General features: G+C 36.4%; 1 protein-coding gene and 1 long non-coding RNA gene across 3 annotated transcripts in view; one reads left to right on the top strand and one right to left on the bottom strand.

The window, feature by feature from the left end:
- FGF14 (fibroblast growth factor 14) overlaps positions 1 to 22,316 on the bottom strand; it is a gene marked incomplete at its 5' end in the record, with an annotated part of 642,354 nt that overhangs the window by 103,475 nt on the left and 516,563 nt on the right. The window lies entirely within an intron of this gene.
- On the top strand, positions 12,476 to 16,978 carry LOC308656591. The gene is made up of 3 exons (XR_014023754.1): positions 12,476 to 12,646; positions 15,522 to 15,652; positions 16,411 to 16,978. It is a non-coding gene; the product is annotated as an uncharacterized lncRNA (long non-coding RNA).

The following is a 22,316-nucleotide window of genomic DNA, read 5'->3' as shown; positions in this document are numbered from 1 at the left end:
GTGTCTGTCTTCTTTTCCTAATTATTGTGTCTGTGAGACTCATCCACATTCTTGTATCAACAGTGTGTCTGGTTTCACCGATATGTAGTATTCCATACCACAAAGCATTATAGCCTCATTGTCCTTTCTACTATCGATGGATATTCAAGTCGTTCCAATGTGGAGCTCATATTCATAATGCTGCTATTAGAAACCTTCAATGTCTCTGCTACATACATTCATTTCTCTGCTACATACCCAGGAATGGGCTTTCTGTGCTTTTACATACATGCTCATTTAACATTAGCCAGCCTTGCCAAAATGTTTCCCTAAATCATTGTGCCACCCGACATCCAATTCGTGGGAGTTATTTCTGCTCCACATCTCTAACACTAGACATCCTCAGTCATTTTAATTTCAGCCATTCTGGTGGGAGTTCAGGGATATCACTTTGTAATTTTGATATTTTCCTAATGACCAATAGTGCTGAGCACCTTTTCATACATTTGTGGGCTCTTTGGATGTTCTCTTTTCTGAAGGACCATTTCCATCTACCTGCCCTTGTTGGAGTCATCTGTCACCTTTTTTCTTCCTGTTTCCTGGGAGGCAGTTCTTCCTGCATTACGACCAGGAGTCTCTGTCAGATAGGAATATTGCAGGCGTCTTCTCCCAGTCTGTGGCTTGATTTCATTTTCCTAATACTATGTTTTTAAGATAAACAAAATTCTTAGTTTCAAGAAAGTTCAACTGATCAACCATGTCTTAAATGGTGAAGGATTTTTATATGTTGTAAGAAAATTTTGTCTCATAGAACTCAGCTGGGTATCCATCCAGTCCTGGGCTTTTCTTGGTTGGTAGACTTCTGATGGTGTCCTCTATTTCCTTGCTTGAAATTGATCTGTTTAAATTGTGTATATCATCCTGATTTAGTTTGGGCACATCATATGCCTCTAGAAATTTGTCAATACCTTTGACAAATTTGACAAATTTTCTATTTTATTAGAGTACAAATTTTCAATGTAATTTCTGATTATCTTCTGTATTTCTGTAATGTCCATTGTAATATGTCCTTTTTTATCATGGATGTTAGTAATTTGGGTTTTCTCTCTCCTTTTCTTCATTAGCAAGGCTAATGATTTATCAATTTTATTTATTTTTTCAAAGAACCAACTTTTTTGTCAAATTTTTCAATTGTTTCTTTTGTTTCAATTTCATTGATTTCAGCTCTAATTTTAATTATTTCCTGTCTTCTACTGCTTTCGGGTTGATTTGTCCTTCTTTTTCTAGAGCTTTGAGATGTAATGTTAGATCATTTATTTGTTGACTTTTTCTTCCTTGAAGGAATGTAGAACTTTAAAGAAGAACTAACATCAATACTTCTCAAACTATTTCATGAAATAGAAAAAGAACACTTCCATACACAATCTTTGAGGCCAATATCACCCTGATTCCAAAACCAGACAAAGACACATCAAAAAAAGAAAACTTCAGACTAATATCTCTAATGAATATAGATGCAAAAATTCTCAATAAAATTCTGGCAAATTGAATATAAAAACATATCAAAAAGATAGTGCACCATGATCAAGTAGGGTTCATCCCAAGAATACAAGATTGGTTCAACGTACAGAAATCAATTAATGTAATTCATCACATAAATAGACTCAAAGATAACAATCATTTGATCATCTTGATAGATGCAGAGAAAGCATTTGATAAAATATAGCATTGCTTCATGTTCAAAACACTAGAAACGCTAGGGATATCAAGAACATACCTCAACATTGTAAAGCCTATCTATGCTACGCCCCAGGCCAACATCATTCTAAATGGAGAGAAATTGAAAACATTCCCTCTAAAAATTACAGCAAGACAGGGATGCCCTCTTTCACCACTTCTATTTAATATAGTTTTTGAAACTCTAGCCAGAGCAATCAGAAAGATGAAAGAAATTAAAGGAATATGGATAGGAAAAGAAAAACTTAAATTATCACTATTTGCAGATGATATGATTCTATACCTAGAAGACCCAAGACATTCCACCAGAAATCTTCTAGAACTAATAAATGAATTCAGCAAAGCAGCTGGATATAAAATTAACACCCATAAATTAAAGGCCTTTCTGTATATCAGTGACAAATCCTCAGAAAAAGAAACTAGAAAAACTGCCCCATTTATAATAGCCTCAAAAAGGAGTGGGGGGAATCAATTTAATGAAAGAGGTGAAAGACCTCTACAATGAAAACTATAGAATGCTTAAGAAAGAAATAGAAGAAGACCTTAGAAGATAGGAAGATCTACCTTGTTCTTGGATAGGCAGAATTAATATTGTCAAAATGACCGTATTACCAAAAGCACTCTACAGATTCAATGCTATCCCAATCAAAATCCTATGGCATTCCTAATAGAAATAGAAAAAGCAATCAGGAAATTCATCTGGAAAAATAAGAGACCCAGAATAGCCAAAATAATCCTTGGCAAGAAGAGTAAAGCTGGTGGTATTACTATTCCAGACCTTAAACTACACTACAGAGTAATAATAACAAAAACAGCATGGTATTATCACCAAAATAGGCCTGTAGACCTGTAGAACAATTTGTCCAGAATAGAGGATGCAGAGACTAACTCATATAACTACAGTTATCTTACATTAAACAAAGGTGCCCAAAACATATATTGGAGAAAAGATAGCCTCTTCAACAAATGGTCCTGGGAAAACTAGAAATCCACATGTAACAAAATGAAATTAAACCTCTATCTCTCACCATGCACAAACTCAAAATGGATCAAGGACCCAGGAATTAAACCTTGTGCATAATGGGAAAAAATGTAGGTCCAAATCTCTATCATGTCAGATTAGGCCTCGACTTCCTTAATAAGACTTCTTGAGCTCAAGAATTAAAACCAAAAATCAATAAATGAGATTAACTCAAATTAAAAATCTTCTTCTCAGCAAAAGAAACAATCAGTGAGGTGAATAGAGAGCCTACAGAAGGGGAGCAAATCTTTACCACAAGCACATCAGATAGAGCACTAACCTCTAGGATATATAAAGCACTCAAAAACCTTTAGAACAAAGAACAAAACAAAAAGACATTCCACAAATAACTCAATAAATAGGCCAAAGAACTGAACAGACACTTCTCAGAAGAGGATATACAATCAATCAACAAACGTATGAAAAAATGTTCAACATATCTAGCAATTAGAGAAATGCAAATCAAAATTAAGATTTCATTTCACTCCAGTCAGAATGGCAGCTATCAATAATACAAACAAGAGTAAGTGTTGGCAAGGATATGGGGGAAAAGCGACACTCATACATTGCTGGTGGTACTACAAATTGGTGCAGCCAATCTGGAAAGCAATGTGGAGATTCCTTGGAAAACTGGGAATAGAACTCCCATTTGACCCAGCTATCACACTCCTCAGTTTATACCCAAAGGACTTAAAAACAGCCTACTACAGGGACACAGCCACATCAATGTTTCCAGAAGCACAGTTCACAATAGTTAAACTGTGGAACCAGCCTAGATGCCCTTCAGTAGATGAATGGATAAAGAAAATGTTGTATATATACACAATGGAATATTACTCAGCAATAAAAGAGAATAAAATCATGGCATTTGCAAGTAAGTGAATGGAGCTGGAGAATACAATGTTAAGTTAGACAATCCCCCCCAAAACAAAGGCCAAATGTTTTCTTTGATATGAAGATGCTGACTCATAATGGCCATGGGGTGGGGTGGGGGGCATGGGAGGAATGGAGGAACTTTAGATAGGGCAAAGGGGAGGGAGGAGAAGGGAAGGGGCTTGTGGGTAGGAAAGACTGTGGAATGAGTTAGACATCATTACCCTAAGTACATGTATGAAGACACAAGTTGTATGAGAATACTGTGTGTACAATCAGTGACTTGAAAAATTGTGCTCTATATGTGTAACATGAAATGGATTGCATTCTGCCAGCCTGTGTAACAAATTAGAATAAATAAATAATTAAAAAAGAAAATTTGTCTACTCCAAGGTTATTGAGATATTTATATTTGTTATCTTTTAGAAACTTTTTTTTTGTTTTATCTTTTGTATTTCCGTCTACAGTTCCATTTAGCATGTGTGTGTGTGTGTGTGTGTGTGTGTGTGATGTGCAATGAAGATTATGTTTCTTTTTTTCTCTTGTATAGATATACTATTGAAGTAGAATCTTTTATATTTAAAAGTTTATGTGGAATTAACAGTGGTAGCTTTATCCCTTCATTACAATTAAGGAAACTATATTTCTGTCAAGCAGTTTTCCATATTAATAATCTTCTGGGCTATTATATTTGTTCATATTTGTTCCCAAAGCACAAACTCTCTTTTTGCAATAGCTTCATAGGAAGTCTTGAGGTCTGATGGTATAAGTCCTTTTAATTTTTTCTTCTACATCATCAACAATCAATTTCTAAATTCCTGTTAAAAAGCTTGCTGGGGTTTTGATTTGGCTCTTTAGAACATTTTGGGGAGATATCAAATCTTAACAATATTGACTCTTCCAATTCTTGGTCACGGCATTTCTTTGTATTTGGATCTTCTTTAGGTTCTTCAATGATTTGTTATAGTTTTTCAGGGCTAAGGTCTAGAATATGTTGGTTAGATTTATTCCTCTATATGTGTTGCCTTTTGGTGGTTTTGTAACTGACATTATAAAAAGTTCACTATTTGCTTCTTCATGATTTTATACAAAATATTATTTTTATATAACAATTCTATATGGAGAAACATTATTTAATTTACCTACTAATTCTATTATAGTGTTTATAAAGTCTTCTAGATATTCTATGTTCACAATCATATAATCTGCAGTCTTTTGGTTCCTCATTGTTGGAATTTCTTTTGCTTTCCTTCCTGTGCTGGGTGAAACTACCAGGACAATATTGAATGAAAGTAAATGATGAACTTGTCTTTTTCCAATTTCATGGAAAGTATTGAATGCTTTGTTGAATGGAGTGTCGGCTGTCAGATTTTATCAAATAAAAATAGTTCCTTTAATTAGCATATTCAGTGAGTTTTATTAAAAATGCATATCAAATTGGCTTTGTTGTTATTTTCTAATGTAAATGCTTTTCACTTTATTAATTTGTATAAACAACTTTTAGATATAATTCATAGGCTATAGAATTTAGCCTTTTGAAATCTGATGGCTTCAGTATATGCACAGAGATGTGCAACCATTGCCATGTCAACTTTAGAACATTTTCATTTTCTCACAAAGAAACCATGGTGGGGGCGGGTGGTGGGGGCTAGTTAGCATTCCTCACCACCATTTCCTCGTCCTATCCCTAAGCAACCACCAATCTATTTTCTGTCTTCCCAAATGTTCCTATTCTGGACTTTCACATGACTGGAGTCATATAATATTAGAGCATTGTAATTGTATTCTATTTCTTAATGTTTCTGAGCGTCATCCATGCTGTAGCAGGTATCAAAATTTCATTCCTCTTTATGGCCCAGTGACATTCTATTGTTTAATAATTCTACATATTTTATCCATTCATCCCTTGATGTACATTTTAGTTGTTTCCACCTTTTGTCTATTAGAAATAAAACTACTATAAATACTCATGTACCAGTTTTCTGGACATATTGTTTGCGTCTCTCTTGGGTAAAAGTCTAGGAGTAGAAATAACTGGGTCATAAAGTAATTTTATGTTTAATTATTTGAGGAATTGATAGATTGTTTTCAAAGCATCTGCCTTTATGATATTGTTCATCTCCCTTTCTCTGCCTCCTTTCTGTCTCTTTTTCTGCAAATACAAACACACACACACACATATGCTTATATATACATACATATATATGTAAGATATATACAAATTTTTTACAAAATTTCTATAGAAAACCTCTGTCTCAAAAATTCTGTAGAAATTTATAAGTGAATTAAAAACTTTATGGCAATGTTATAGAAAAAATTAGGATATAGATATATATATATATACACACACGTGTATACATGTGTATATATATCATATATATATATATGATATATCCATATAAGAAATACATATCCCATGAGGCATTATTGTTCTTGTTTTTAAACAATTAATAATCTTGTATTTATGCACACATTTAACACATTCTGTGTTCCACCAAACTCTTCATTTATACCTCTGTTCTGTGTTCTCCTGTTCTGTGCTTCCATTTGGTCATGATTCTCTTTTACTTTTCAGTGTGAATTTGCTGGTGAATAATTCATTTATGTATTATTTGTCTAAAATATTTAAAATTCGATTTTGAAACATCTTTTTCTCAATATAGATTTCTAGGTTGACTTTTTTAGTGATGATTTTCTGTTTTCTTCTGGATTTGTACTTTCTCTTCATATGTTACCTTAAGTTTTCTTGTTGATGCTTTCTCTTTTTTCTCCAGCTGCTTTTAGATATTTCTCTTTACTTTAGTTTTCGATGGTTTGCATATGAGGGGCTTATATTTCATTTTCTATGTACATGTCTTTCTTGAGTTTAATCCAAGCTTCTCGTATCAAACTCCTTTTTGTTAGTTTTGTTATCATTTAACTTAGCCATAGTGTCTTCAGTTTTCACTCCTTCGCTCTTTCCTTCCTTTCTTGATACTATGTCACTGTTTTGGCTTTTTTAAAATTACTTTTTAATATACTTTTACAGGAAATGAATTCTTGATATTAAAATCATAAAATAATTTTAAGATTGGGATAACTTTATTTATTGTAAGAAATATATTTGGTCTTTGTTCCAGTTTCCTAGAGCTCCTAACACCCTTGGAACCCCCATTGTGGTGTGTCTCTCTGTTTGCAACTTAGGTGACTGATCTGGGGGAGATAATGGATAACCTTGCCTCGCATGGAGGCTAGTTGCTCTGGGAACCAATCTTTGATTAGAAGGCCACACCTTTCAACCTCATCCCCAAGCTCCAGGTGAGAGGCTGATGGTTAAGGAGCTCCTCAGTGCAACAATTCTGTCAATCATGGCTACATCACAAAGCTTCCATAAAAACCTATAAGGGCAGGTTTGGAGAGCTTGGAGGTTGCTGAATACACCTGAAGGTCAGTGCAGTCCAACTCCACAGGGATTTAAGCTCCCACCTTAGGGACCTCTCCAAAGGTCACGCTATATATATGTTCTCCTAGCTGATTACGTGTATTTTTAAAATACCCTTTATAATAAATTGGCAGTAGTAGGTAAAATGTTTCTGTTGGTTCTGTGAGTCACTCTAACAAGTGGCTGAATCCAAAGAGGGAGGCTCAGGAGACCACAATTTATAACTGGTTGATCAGAAATTCTAAAGCCCTGGATTTGCAAGTGGCATCTGAATTTGGGGACAATCTTGTGAGACTGAGTGAAAATTTTGTGTAATTGCACACTAAGTCCAGGTGGATGGCATCAAAGCGGAACTCACAGATGACGCCTGCTGGAGAAGAGATGTGTGTGGAGACCCACTGCTGGTGTCAGAGGGGAAGCATCCAGAGTGCCGAGTGCAGGAGAGAAGAGATGGTTCACTTTCTCCTGTTGCAACCAGGATTCAAACATAATCCTGTAATCTTACTTCACTTACTACTGTTGAAAAAGAGGGGCCATTTAAAAATACCATTAATTTTTATCTACATTTTCAATTTTTGCCAACTATTTAGAAAATTAGCACAGACTGTAGTAATTCCTACTTTACCTAAATATTATGATATAATTGATATGATATCCACCCCTATGGTTAATCCTGCAGCAAAATCCACTCTGGTATGAAGTATGCACCTTGAATCAGATTAGAAGAATATTACAAGAATCATAGGGGGTTGAATTTGACATTTCCTAAAATGAAGGTGGAATTTTAAAAGCAAGAATCACACTACATATGTACCTACAAGGCAACATAAGGAGTCCTCTAAAAACTGGTTTTAATCATGTAATGCCTTTATTATATGTTTGTAAGACACATCCTGTTTACGTCACAAACCAGATTTTTGTGTGTCTATATGTAAATTGCATGTTTCATTTGAAGATGTCTCTACTTCTTTTGAAGGGAAGTAATTCAAAATTATGTATTTTAAAAATTAATAGGGAATTTTCTTTCCTACAGTTAAAACATGTAGCTATGAATATATTCATCTTTCAATCTTTTTCTTTCTTCCATACTTTCAGTGTTCCAAGAATTTAACACTCTTCTATTACTAAATTCTCCCTGTCTCCCAGGGACAATTAGCAAGAAAGCTTTATTCTGAGGCTCATTCCATAGGAATTTACTAGGATAGATCTAATCTTATTCATTTATACCATTTGATCCATATAGATATGTATTGCATTGATATGTGATATAAATATCCACATTGATATGTATCAAATTTTGAGCAGCCAGACCATTAACAAATAACCAACAAAACAGTTCCCCTATATATCTAAAGTGTCCACTGGTTAATATTTACTTAAAGTGTTCATTAGCTCAAACTTTCCATATCCCATGTGTAAGTTTCTCAAAATATTTTTTCATGAAAATATAATATGTAGAATGGAAAGAGAACCATGTTATAATTGTTTCATTCTGAAATAAATTGGGATATCTTATTTTCCTATGTAGAAAAATCTATTAATTGGTAGTTTTTGCTCAAATGGTATGCATAATTTATCATTAGATAAATAAGCTTGATAAGTGATATAATTAATAGTTTTTATTCTAGATTAGTCTACATTTAAAATTAAGTATGGTATTTTAAGGTAACAGAGTCATCTGCAAATATTTCTGCAACATACATGAGTTCAGCTTAGCCCTTACTTGGTTTTTGATATGTAATACTTCAGAGTAATCAGCTTATGAAACAGTTGGTTTCCTGGACATTCATAGCAATAACTACTAGCCAAAAATTCCATAGGTATAGACAAGTCCATCTTACGAATGACAAGGACTTAACAAGTCCTCCTTGTAGAAAAAAATCATATATGTTTATGGCAATTCATATTCTTAAGAAAATTACAGCCTCTATAAGAAGACAAATAAAGTTCTATCTTCCTGCCAGTACGCTATAAAATCAGAATAGGAATTTTTATTTTAAATGTTAGCTTTTAGAGAGTTAACATTTAGAGAGAAGACGTCATAATATTAAGGTAGGTCTTATAAGGCACTAGAAAATGACTTTTACTTAAAATGCACATGGCTATTATTGAGGATAAATCTGTTACCAGAGGTAATACACTAATAAATGCTCAGTTCTTAAGTATTGTCAGGATCTTAAAATATAATATCAACTTTCTAGTGTGCCAGTAACTGGTATTCCACATTAAATGTGGTATTCCAAAATAAAAAAAAAATGTTTTCATCTTTTATTTTGAAACATGCTGTATTATTCACATTTAAAGCCATCTAAGACTTGTTTTCTGTATACTTTTTACATGTGCTTTGTATACTTTTTATCTCAAGAAAGAGTAAATATTTTATAAGGTATATGTAAAAAAATACACCTTATAAGAAAGCATCATTGAAATTAGTTATTTCAGTTCTTTTTTGTGGTTTATACATGAAGAAGTATTTGATGATGTTTAGTAAAATAGATTTTAAAAACTTAGATTATCTCAAGTTTAAGGTCATTTATTTGAACCATAATTATGAATAATAAAATTAATAATCATGGACAATTTAGTTGGAATAAAACCAAAGTACAGTGTTCCAACTTAGTTTTGTTAATTGAATCACACAATAGAGCGTTACTATGATTATACTTCTAAAACTATTTGGAGACCATATATGCATTACACTGGTATGTTCACTCCAGAAATATCAAGATATGATTTCAATGTCATATCTTTATGATTATGAAATCAACTCCCTTATTCTTCTGTCCTAATTATAACCCATTCACATAAATAATTTATACATTACAAATAATGCACATACATCTCTCTCATATACATGCACATCTATGTATTATGCTATAACAAATAACACACATATCTCATATATTACTTGGCTCTTTTAAAAAGGATGACAGCTAGGATGAGATGATTTCCATTTGCTTTAATGCACTTGTTAGACCACTTACTATGTGACAATTTGAAGACCTCCGTGTGTCCAAAATACCAATGGGTTTGCCTGTACATGGCTGATCTGAGCTCGATTCAGTGAATCATTTCTGCAAGACTACTCACTGAGAATTGAATATGCTCATTGGATCCTGCCTCCAAGCCTTTTTAAATGAACAGATTCATTCCTGATGACTGTTTCTGTCACCCTAGGACACCCATTAACTGTCGAACAATTCCTAGAGCTATTTCAAAAAGACCTTAAAAATAAACTTTTTTTTTTTTTGGCAAGAAGATGAGAATAAGCATTCTGTGTAAAAACTGCTTCTGAGTTTACTTGATCATCAACATCATCGTGATGTTGATTCCAAATTGAGGTTTCAAAGGACATCCTGTATCCTTAATATTCACACAGAACTGGGCTGCACATATCCATATGGCCAACACTGATGTTTAGATTAGGCTCATAATAACCATGGTATTCTGAATGGATGGGTTTAATCTGTGGATTAATTCAATTCCTTACATGCTCTAATTTTATTCCAATTATGCTTGTTGGGTTGAGATAAAAATATCTCTGGCTTTACAACAGAAGGAATGCATCAAAACACAAAACTCTCCTGATTGCTTTGGTTGCATTTATTTTTATACATGTGCTCAGGAAAGGAAAGCAGAGAAGTGCCTCTCTCCACCCTGGCTGTCCTACCACTCCTGTCTTCTCATTAGAAACTTATTACCAGAGTCACACCAGGCCATAGAAACTCCTGATGGCAAATTCAGTCAAGGTCAGGGATCTCATTTGTGGTTTCTGCCTCTCGCTGTCCATGACTGCTGTGCTCCTGTTGATTCTGAATTCAAACATTTGCTGTTTATCTCTGGGCTGGGAAACAGATCTCATGCAGGTGAGCATGGACATTGCGGGTGGGGAGGGGTCAAGAAATAATACTGTTGCCAAAAAAAAAAAAAAATCTTTGTATAAACACAAATAAGGTAAATGGGGGAAAGAAACCAGGCGTCCAACAGCCAGCCTGGTCACTGTGCATCCTCACGGGGGAAGTACTTTAAAATGTAGTTGTCAAGGGTCAGTGATATCAGTGTTGAATTTGTGTGAAATCAGCTCTATGCAATATCCTAAGGTGTTACATGGGTTTCTCCTGTGTTTAATTTATGAAGAAGCAGCAACCTCAGTAAGAGAGAATAAAAATTACATAATGACGAACCATGAGAGCCTGAAAAGGAGAGGTTTAACAGTGGTTTAAAAGGTAGTAAATTATATTTCTCTTGTTCCATCCAACAGTGCATTAGCCAGTCAGCACCATCAAACACTTCAAAGCAGTTGCCCTTTTACTGCTCTGGAGATGGGAACAAATAAGAATCCACCCCATTCAAAACCCATTTCCAACATCATCATAAAAATATCCATAGTTACTAGGGTAATTGATGACCCAGGGCTAAATTAAATATAGTAGCTCCCCGTGATGCATGGGGGACACATTCTAAGACTCCCTGTGGGTGGCTGAACCTGAGAAGAAACCTAACCCTTTCATGGTATATTTTCCACCTAATCCAGCCTTTTCCACCTTTATCAGTTTGAGGTGTGACAGCAAAACCAGTGTTCAATTCTTCTTGCTTCTTCATCATTTCATGAATAGAAAATTTGTTTGTATTATAGATCTTAGCGACCTCTGCATATGACTGTTTTTCTTCCCTTGGTGAGAACTTTCCCCTTGTCACTGAAAGGAAGCATCTTATTGCTTTTTCTTTGGTGTATCTGAATTGTCAGAATCACTATTCTTGTGCTTCAGGGTTATTGTTAAGTAAAATAAGAGATTCTTGAATACAAGCGCTGTGCTACCTTGGTAGGTGATCTCATAAGTGAGATGGCTATTAACAGGCAGGAAGTTTCCTGGTGTGGATAGGCTGGACATAGATGACTCATCTTCTGGGGATGCTGATGTGACATTTCGTCAGGCTACTCAGAATGGCCTGCAATTTAAAACTTATCAATTGTTTAAATCTGGAATTTTCCACTTAAGACTTTTAGACTATGGTTGACCACAGGTAACTGAAACCACAGAAGGTAATTAAGTAGAGATGCCATTCTAGGATCTATGAGGTTGGGAAATTTTCAGAAATAACTGCCATGGCAGAAAGATCCAACCACAAATGCAAAGTAGACAAATTCTACCAAATGCACTGAAAGGTAACATTTTAAAATCATTAGTGCATTTAATTTTCACCATGAAACAAACTTTTCAGCACATTATCCTGTTGAATCCTGGTGATAAATACACAAGGTAAAAACTTTACCTCTACTTTGCAGGTTCGTTCAATGAGGCTCAAAATGGTTGAGTGGTGTTTCTGTGACTTTTAATTAGTAAGTACTATGACTTCACATCAAAGAAAGTTGGTAGACTCCCCGGCCTTGACTCTCTTCATCCAACCAACATCTGTTTTAACTGCTTACTCCCAGGAGGCCTTGGGCAGCTCTGGAGGCTTCTTAAGCAGAAGCTCCCTGACATGTCAAACTTATAAGGACCATTTCTGCTCACTGAATAGAGTCGTGGTGCTTGAATTGGAACAACAACTGTGGTCAAACTTGAGAGCACAGACTGAGCTATGTGGACGTGCAGAGGTGGATTGCCAACCAGGTATCTTTTCTCCACTTCATTTTGGAAGAAGATCTTACAATTATCTAGAGGTGTGCATGGGAGGTGGTGGAGCAGCAGTAATAAATAAACTGTTGTGATAATGATAGAAGGAGAAAGGAATGCAGAGATTTTTTTCTGCAGTACTGACTAACCAGATCCAGTCCCCTAAAGTGTAGGCCCTAGTGGGCCAGACCTGTCCAGCTCCATGAGACAAAGACACCTGAAATCACCAGACAAATTTGGTTCTTTTTTTTTAATATTTATTTTTTAGTTGTAGTCAGACACAATACCTGTATTTTATTTTTTATTTTTATGTGGTGCTGAGGATCCAACCCAGGGCCTCGCACGCACCAGGTGAGAGCTCTACTGCTGAGCCACAACCCCAGCCCCAGATTTGGTTCTTCTTGGTTGTAAATGGGTGAAGAGGCAAAATAATGTAAGATTAAGAACGCTGTCTCCAGAAGTAGACTGCCTGAATCTGAATCCTCCTCACCTCACTTCCTAGCTGTTTGACCCTAAGAAAGTCATGTGCCCTCTCTGAGATTGGGGAGCAAAAATAGTCGCCATCTGAATCAATCTCTGGGTAGCACAGTAACATAAACTCGGGGGCTTGAAATGACACAAATTCACCTTCCACTTTTGCAGTCTGGAAGTCCGACCAGGTCTCACTAGCTGACACCCAGGGCTGGAGGAACTACTTCCCTTTGATGGCTCTCGGGAGAACCTGCCTTTCTTGCTTTTCAGCTTCCAGAGGCTGTGGCTCCTCCTTCCATCCCCAGGACCAGCAATGGCAGTTGGGTCCTCACCACCCTGCATTACTCAGACAGCCTCTTCTGCCTCTCCTACTTTTAGGGACTCTTGTGATCACATTTGATCCATCAGAATAACTTAGGATGATTTTATCCCAAGGTCCTTAACTTAAATAAATATATATATGTATATGTATATATTATGTAATTTCCTTTTCCCTATAATCACAGGTCTTGGAAATTAGAATGTGGACATCTTCTGGAGGCAGAATAATTCCTCCCCACCCATATCATATGGTTTTGTGAGACCCAAATAACACAATATATGTCAGTCACAAAAGCACTAGACATACAGAACAAACTGTATATGGTTAGTTACTACTGAATTATTTTTTTTAAAAATTTATTATAGATGGTTACAATATCTTTATTCTATTTATTTATTTTTATATGGTGCTGAGGATCAAACCCAGTGCCTCACACGTGCTTGGCAAGCACTCTACCACTGAGCTACAACCCCAGCCCACCACTGAATTCGTAACAGAGAAATTACAGGATATTAATTCAATTACATCTTCTATATGATGCTTTATGAATATTTCTTGTTGTAGAAGCTCAGGTTCATCCAGTGTCCTGGGATTCAGGGACTCTGCCATGTATACACAGGTCTGAGACAAAATTGCATCCTAGTCCACTGAAAGGTGGCTTTCCCCAGGAGATATTTAATGGTTTTAGTCCTGAGAACTGTCTGCATTTGAGAATTCATTAATTCGTCCACTCATTTAATAAGTTCTACATCATGCCCTATAGTGCTATATCATGTTTTCTTCTAGTCACCCATCAATGAGCTAGAAAAGTTGGAAGTTCAATTCCCCAGTTAAAATAAGTTTAATTATCAATTAATTCTGCTACCAAACTCAGATAGACAGAACTTCTCTGCAGTACAGTGAAATCTCTCAGGTTACAGATAAATATGTAGTGGCTTCAATGATGCTGGAGAAAGGCTGGAGAGACTTAATGTCCAAAGTTGGACATGGCAGTGTTTGATTGGACCATGTGGTGGGATGAATCATGGCCACAACAGGTCTTAATCCTTTGAACCTATGAATGTTATTTTAAAAGGAAATTGAGACCTTGAAGATGTGGCTTTTATATTAAGGATCTTGAGGTTGGGCAATTATCTTGTGTCATCAGGGTATGACCCAAGTCCTACCACACATGTGTCCCTGTAAAAAGAAGCAGAGGAAGAACTGGCACACGGAGGAGTGGAGGCAGTGTGAGCACAGAGGCAGGGAGCGATGGGATGTGGCCACAGGTCAAGGGATGCTGGGAACACCATAAACCAAAGGAGGCAAGACCCAGACTCTTCTCTGTATTCCTTGGAGGGAGCGTGGCCCTGACAACACTCTAATTCCACTCCTTTGAAAGTGACCTCAATTTCTGGCCTCAAGAACTATGAGAGAATTGATGTTGGTTATTTTAATCTCCCATTTGAGCTTGTTTGTTACAGCAGCCGCAGGAAGCATGTACAGGCTGTCTGAAACACATGAGCAATTCTGAATTTTAAGGGAAAGAGAAGTCATTATATGAAGGAAAGAGAAAGATGGGTTAGTTGCTTGTGAAGAAATTTTAGAGATCATCTAGGTTTCATGGAGGAAGATACAAAATTAGAAGAGAACGCATCATCTATCGTGGGTGGGCATTTTTCAGCCAGAGGAACTGAGGAAATCAAAGAACAGACAGGATGTAAAAAGCAAGTAGACTTCCAGTCGCAGTTGAAACTGGTCTTTCTACCTTCCCCCACGTTCACATGTCCTGGAAAGGGAACCACTGATCCATGATAGTGCCATTATGTAGAGAAAAAGGACAAAGGATGATAAATTGGCAGTGATTAGCAGGAGCTGTGGGAATTTCTGAGGGGTTTTAGAAGGAGTGTGGGATGAGTTTATATCAGAAAAATTAAGATAAGGGAGATAGAGATGAGTTTTCATAAGGACTTGGAGTTTACCTATGTATAAGGAACTTCTGGAGCCTCTCCATCTTGTGTGGTCTCCTTGCAGATTCTGGTCAACTCTGAGCATGTGGAATAACTGGGATTTTTTCTGATCTTTTGGGTACCACTACAGGGATGGACTCACAGACCCAGGAAGGTAGCACTCCACAGGCCTGGGGTTGATTCACTGCCCTGCCCCCAGGGTCAAGGTTGTTGTCCAGCCCTTAGTATCGCTCAGACCTCAGGATGCCTGCTCCAACGAGTGTGAGTAGTGGATACACTCAGTGCATAACCCTTCTATACCTTTCCAAATGGCATGGCATTGGGATAATGCTTAATATGGTTTTTTTAATTTTGTTTTTTATTCTAATTTGTTATATATGATAGCAGAATGCATTAAAATTCATATTACACATATAGAGCACATTTATCTCTGGTTGTATACAAAGTATATTAACACCATTCGTGTCTTCATACATGTTCTTAGGATAATGATGTCTATCTCATTCCATCATCTGGAATACACCCCTTGCCCCCTTCCTTCCCCTCCCACCCCTCTCCCCTATCTAGAGTTTGTCTATTCCTCCCAGGCTCCCCCTCCCAATCCCACGATGAATCAGCCTCCTTATATCAGAGAAAACATTTGGGATTTGTTTTTGGGGGGATTGGATAACTCACTTAATGCTTATGTGTTTTTAAAAGAATCAATGCAGCCACAATGCTAAATGATCTTGAATCAAGAATACATTTTAGAATGGGAAATTTTTGTGTGATGAATGCCTATAGAAACACAGATATTTAGCAACTTCATTGGACTTTATATATATATATATATATATATATATATATATATATATATATATATATTAATTTTGAGGAAAAAGAGTGGGAAACATTTCTGACTGAATAATTAGTATGGTTATAAACTACTCCATGCTTGGTGTGTTAGTCAGCCTTTTGTTACTATAACAAAATGCCTGAGATAACTAATTTATAAAGAGAAAGTTTACTTCGGCTTACAGTTTTGATCCCTGATTGGGGGCCTGTGGCAAGGCAGCAAAGCATGGACAGGGCATGTGGCAGAATGAATCCACCCATCCCATGAGCAGGAACAAAAGAATAGAAGAGGAAATGTCTGAGAGCCATTCAAAGGCATGCCTGCTATGACCTCAAGACCAGGCTTCACCTCCTAAAGGCTCTACCACCTCCTGATGGACCACCATAGGGAGCAAGTCTTTACCACGCAGATCTTCGGGGAGACAGATGAGAAAACAGGTTCTTGTTCTCTGGTGGGAGAAATGGTCTACAGGTTTGGTTAGTTTATAACTTGAAGACAGAAGACAATATCTTATAAGTTGTCCAAAGATATGAGATACTTGGGCTTTTTAAAGGACTCTATAGAAATATTGGTTTACATGTGTACTGCATGTGTATGTATACATGTATTTATATGTATATATTTATTTATACACATATTTGTATACACGTGCACACACATATTTTAAATAGAGGAAATCATAGAACGTTTGATGTTGGACAGTTTATAAACAGTTTAAATCTGTACGTAATTCTTCATTACCTCTAGTTTAATTACAATTCAGAATCTTGCCAGCTTCCATTAAAATTCAAAAAGTGTTTCTGTGGCTTGTTGCTTAATTGTAGATTTGGGTTAACTAGACTCATGTTGAATGCAGGAGTCGGTAAACCTCCTAAGCTCATGAATGTACTTTGTTAGATGTTGACATGAGTGCATAGAATTTAATGGAATGTTCTGCCCAAACAAGATCACAGACCTAATTCACACACAGCGTTATTCACAAGGGAACACCATGGCTGTTTACTTCTCAAACCAATAATATCATATTCATCTAGGGATCAAATGATCGCCTCAAGCGAGCACACAGCCCAGGCTGAAACGCGAGACGGCAGAACTTGGAGGGACGTGCTGAAGTGCACCTAAGCCGATTCTGGCCTTTGGGGAGCACATCTTTATCTGATGCAGACTCTCTAATTCCATGAGAGTCTTCCCTTCTGGTTAGCAATGGCCAGTTGTCATAACACGGTATTGATTTCTGGGCACTTTTCACATTCCCATTAAAGCACTGTTACAATCTGAGCATCCAGGAACGGAGGTACCATCAATATGTCTCTTTTCAGAGACCAAATGAGACATCCCCGTGAAACCCTAGAGACAAGGATGGGAATATGGGGTGGTCCACAGTCATAGATGGGCACTAACTGAGAAATGGACACCAGCTTCTCCTTGGCTCAGCACTGTTTCGGTAAGCAGAGTCAGAGGATTTCCCCAAGCACCCACATTTACAGGCAGGTGGCAGTGGTGTGTGTTATTACTTTGTACACAGAAATGAGGCTGATAGAGCATTTGTCATGAAGGAGGGATTCTATGAGAGGGTAGAGAAAAGGACTGAGCACTGTTAAGTCACCAGTGTCAGAAGAATGGCCACATGGGACATAATTTTACCTTCCCCTTTTCAAAAACTCAGGAGAAATTAGTATTATATTTCTGATTGTTGTTGAAAGTATTTAGTTATTCAAACCCTACTTCACGTCAATGGTGAGAAACCACAAATAAATAGACATAAGTGAAAGTCCACAATTGAACCAGCACAAAGTCCCACACGAGGAACATGTGAGGGTCCTACATATACTCTCCATCTGTGTCCAGGCACCGTTGCTTACCTCGAGCAAGCCCACTCTGTTTACAAAGCCACCTGTGGGGGAGGCAGGCACATCCACTGTGTTGCCCAGGAGAAGCATTTAGGCAGGAGGGCAAATAAACAAAACTGCAGTGTGACAAGGAAAATGAATTTCATTTGCAATCATTTATGATAAATCATATTCAGCTTCTCTAATTATTTCAATTTAAGAACGCCTCTGATTTTTTTTTCTTTAGGTTGATACTTTGGGATTCACAATAAACTTCTCTGTAAGTAAAAGAACTGTGTGGCCTCCATTCAGCCTTCTGAAGCTGTGTGCATGTGTGAGTGTGTGTGTGTGTGTGTGTGTGTGTGTGTGTGTGTGTGAGAGAGAGAGAGAGAGAGAGAGAGAGAGAGAGAGAGAGATATTAATTTTTTCAAGATCCTCAATATTTAAACAAACTTCTTCTAAATTAACTGAATTAGATCAGTTTAGATGGCAACTTCTGAGTCCAAGAGAACCATAAAGCAATGCAAAACCAAATAATACTATATAAAGTTTTCCAGGCTTTTAAAAAATAAGCATGTCATTAGACTCTGATGGAGGAAAACAAATGTGCATTCTCCCAGCATATCCTAAGCCAGCTGCATTGGTGTCAAAGTTGTTTCAAAGCTTCCTTTGGGTGGGCGTCTTTCCCCACCCCACAGACAACTGTGCCTATATACAACCCTGCCATTAGGATCAGGAGTCCTGAGGACAGTGGGCACACCATGGTGACTGCCGAGCCTTCGACATTGGGAACACTCCACATTAATATATGGCCAATGAATGAGGGAATATCTGTCTCTGTACAGAGTCACAAATTTGAAAATGTAAATTGCACATTCCAGGAATATATGTTTCATAGGTGTTGATGCAATAAGAGATAAGAATTTATTTTGACTTGTTTAACTTCCTGGGACATAGAAGGTGTCTGAAAGGTTTTACTTTGTTTTGTTATTCACTTAATGGAACTGTTAATTAAAAATATATTTAAATAAATGTTGTCCACTAGATGGTCATTTAGGAAGACAAATTAATTCTAAGCATTGCCATTGCTCTAAATATTTTGTTTTTTACCTCTCTTTCTTTCTCTATCTCAATATCTCTCATCATATTGTAGGCAATTTTGAAGATATTCATCCAGCCTGGTCCTCTGATTGATTTTCTATTTCATATTCTCACTGATTATAAGGTTCTAAGCTATTAAACTCTAAATATAAAAATGGACAAAATAACAATATTTTGGACATCATGTAGATATGGTTACTCAATTAAAATTTATCTGTGATCTTAAATCAATCTAATTCATCAATTAAGTTAAAATTTTCTATAACTGAACCCACATTCCCTATTTCTGTACCTTATTTGTTTATTTATCTATTTATTCTAATAAAATAAATCAGGTACAACAAATATCTCTTGTGTGAAATACTAGCAAGTGGACTAGGAAAACTGTATAAACTTTCATGTGTTCATAACAAAGAAATTTTATATTTGTAAAAGAATAACCTATAAAATTCCAACAAACCTTATGTTGATGGTTCATGAAATTTTTATGCTGGCATCTGTACCTATAACTCGTATCAATAAAAAAATTCACAGCATAAAATCCTATAGCAAACTTAATATAAACTCTCTGAGTACAATAGAAACCATGAAAGTAATTAAGGATCTAAGGACTATTGCCCTGTCCATACCAGGAGGCACCAGTGAACTCTCCTGGGTTCTACAGAGGATCAGCCTCTCATTTCAGGAATGCACGCTGCAAAATGTCCGGCTACAGCCTGCCACTGTTCTCTGTGAAACACCAACGTGGCTGATCCTCACCATATTTTAAAAGGAAACTGGACTGTTCACCATTGCATGCTTTAAAGTATGAATAGCGATACAATATAGAATGCATATTTACTTCAAATTGTCCCATTTAACCAGATACCCATTTTTTGTAATATGTGTTCTTGTAATAATTGGTTTAAAGTAACTGGTGCTTTCAAAACATCCTTCTGACAGTTTTCCCAATTGTAATACCTAGACCTAAATAGCAAAAAGGTGAACAAAAAAGGGAGGAAAAAATTTCTTTCATTCCTCTCACAAGAAAATTACCCCAAATTTTAAAGACTTGGTAGAGAAGACATTTCTTCATGATCAGCTCATGTTTTTTAAAATTAAATTATTTATTTTAATTTGTTATATATGATGACAGAATGCAATCCATTTTATATTACACATATAGAGCACAATTTTTCAAGTGACTGGTTGTACACAAAGTATTCTCAGACCATTTCTGTCTTCATACATGTGCTTAGGGTGATGATGTCTAATTCATTCCACCATCTTCCTATCCACATGCCCCCTCCCTTCCGCTCCCTCCCCTTTGCCCTTTCTAAAATTCCTCCACTCCTCCCATGATCCCCCCAATCCCCCTGCCATCACCATTATGAGTCAGCATCCTCCTATCAAAGAAAATATTCAGCTTTTGGATTTTGGGATTGGCTTACTTCACTTAGCTTGTTATTCTCCAGCTCCATTCATTTACCTGATGATGCCATGATTTTATTCTCATTTAATGCTGAGTAATATTCCATTGTGTATATATACCACGTTTTCTTTATCCATTCATCTACTGAAGAACATCTAGGTTGGTTCCACAGTTTAGCTATTGTGTTCTGTGCTGCTGTAAACACTGATGTGGCTGTGTCCCTGTAGTATGCTGTTTTTAAGTCGTTTGGGTATAAACCCAGGAGTGGGATAGCTGGGTCAAATGGTGGTTCTATTCCCAGTTTTCCAAGGAATCTCCACACTGCTTTCCAGATTGGCTGCACCAATTTGCAGTCCCACCAGCAATGTATGAGATTTGGGCCTTTCCCCTACATCCTCACCAACACTTATTCAGTTTGTGTTCTTAATAGCTGCCATTCTGACTGGAGTGAGATGAAATCTTAGTTTTGATTTGCATTTCTCTAATTGCTAGAGATGTTGATAATTTTTTAAATGTTTGTTGATTTGATTGTATATCCTCTTCTGAGAATGTCTGTTCAGTTTCTTGGCCCATTTATTGATTGAGTTATTTGTGGGATTTTTTTTTTTTGGTGTTAAGGTTTTTGAGTGCTTTATATATCCTAGAGATTATTGCTCTATCTGATGTGCGTGTGGTAAAGATTTGTTCCCATTCTGTAGGCTCTCTGTTCACCTCATTGATTATTTATTTTGCTAAGAAGAGGCTTTTTACTTTGAATCCATCCATTTATTGATTCTTGATTCTATTTCTTGCACTATAGGAGTCTTATTAATGAAGTTGGGGCCTAATTTGACATGATGGAGATTTGGGTCTATTTTTTTTCCCATTAAGTGCAATCTCTCTAGTTTAATTCCTAGATCCTTGACCCACTTTGAGTTGAGTTTGTGCATGGTGAGAGATAGACGTTTAATTTTATTTTGTTACATGTGGATTTCTAGTTTTCCCAACACCATTTGTTGAAGAGGTTATCTTTTCTCCAATGTACATTTTTGGCGCCTTTGTTTAATGTAAGATAACTGTAGTTATATGGGTTGGTCTCTGTGTCCTTTATTCTCTACCATTGGTCAACCCATCTGTCTTGGTGCCAATACCATGCTGTTTTTGTTACTATTGCTCTGTAGTATAGTTTGAGGTCTGGAATAGTGATGCCACCTGCTTCACTCTTCCTGCTAAGGATTGCTTTAGCTATTCTGGGTCTCTTATTTTTCTAGATGAATTTCATGATTGCTTTTTCTATTTCTATGAGGATGTCATTGGAATTTGATCAGAATTGCATTAAAACTGTATAGTGCTTAGAAGTATGGTCATTTTGATAATATTGATTCTGCCTATCCAAGAGCAAGGTAGATCTTTCCATCTTCTAAGGTCTTCTTTGATTTCTTTCTTTAGGGTTCTATAATTTTCATTATAAAGATCTTTCACCTCTTTTGTTGATTCCCAAGTATTTTTTTTTAGGCTATTGCAAATGAGGTGGTTTTCCTAGTTTCTCTTTCTGAGGATTTATCACTGATGTACAGAAATGCTTTTGATTTATGGGTGTTGGTTTTATATCCTGCTACTTTGCTGAATTCATTTATTCTAGAAGATTTCTGGTGGAATGTCTTGGGTCTTCTAGGTATAGAATCATGTCATCTGCAAATAGTGATAATTTGAGTTCTTCTTTTCCTATCCATATCCTTTTCATTTCTTTCATCTGTCTGATTCCTCTGG

Source organism: Spermophilus citellus (genome assembly GCF_964194105.1).
Source record: "Spermophilus citellus genome assembly, chromosome: 1".
Classification (NCBI taxonomy): Eukaryota; Metazoa; Chordata; class Mammalia; order Rodentia; family Sciuridae; genus Spermophilus; species Spermophilus citellus.
Note: the sequence above shows the minus strand (reverse complement) of the source record. Positions and strands in the feature narration are given on the sequence as shown.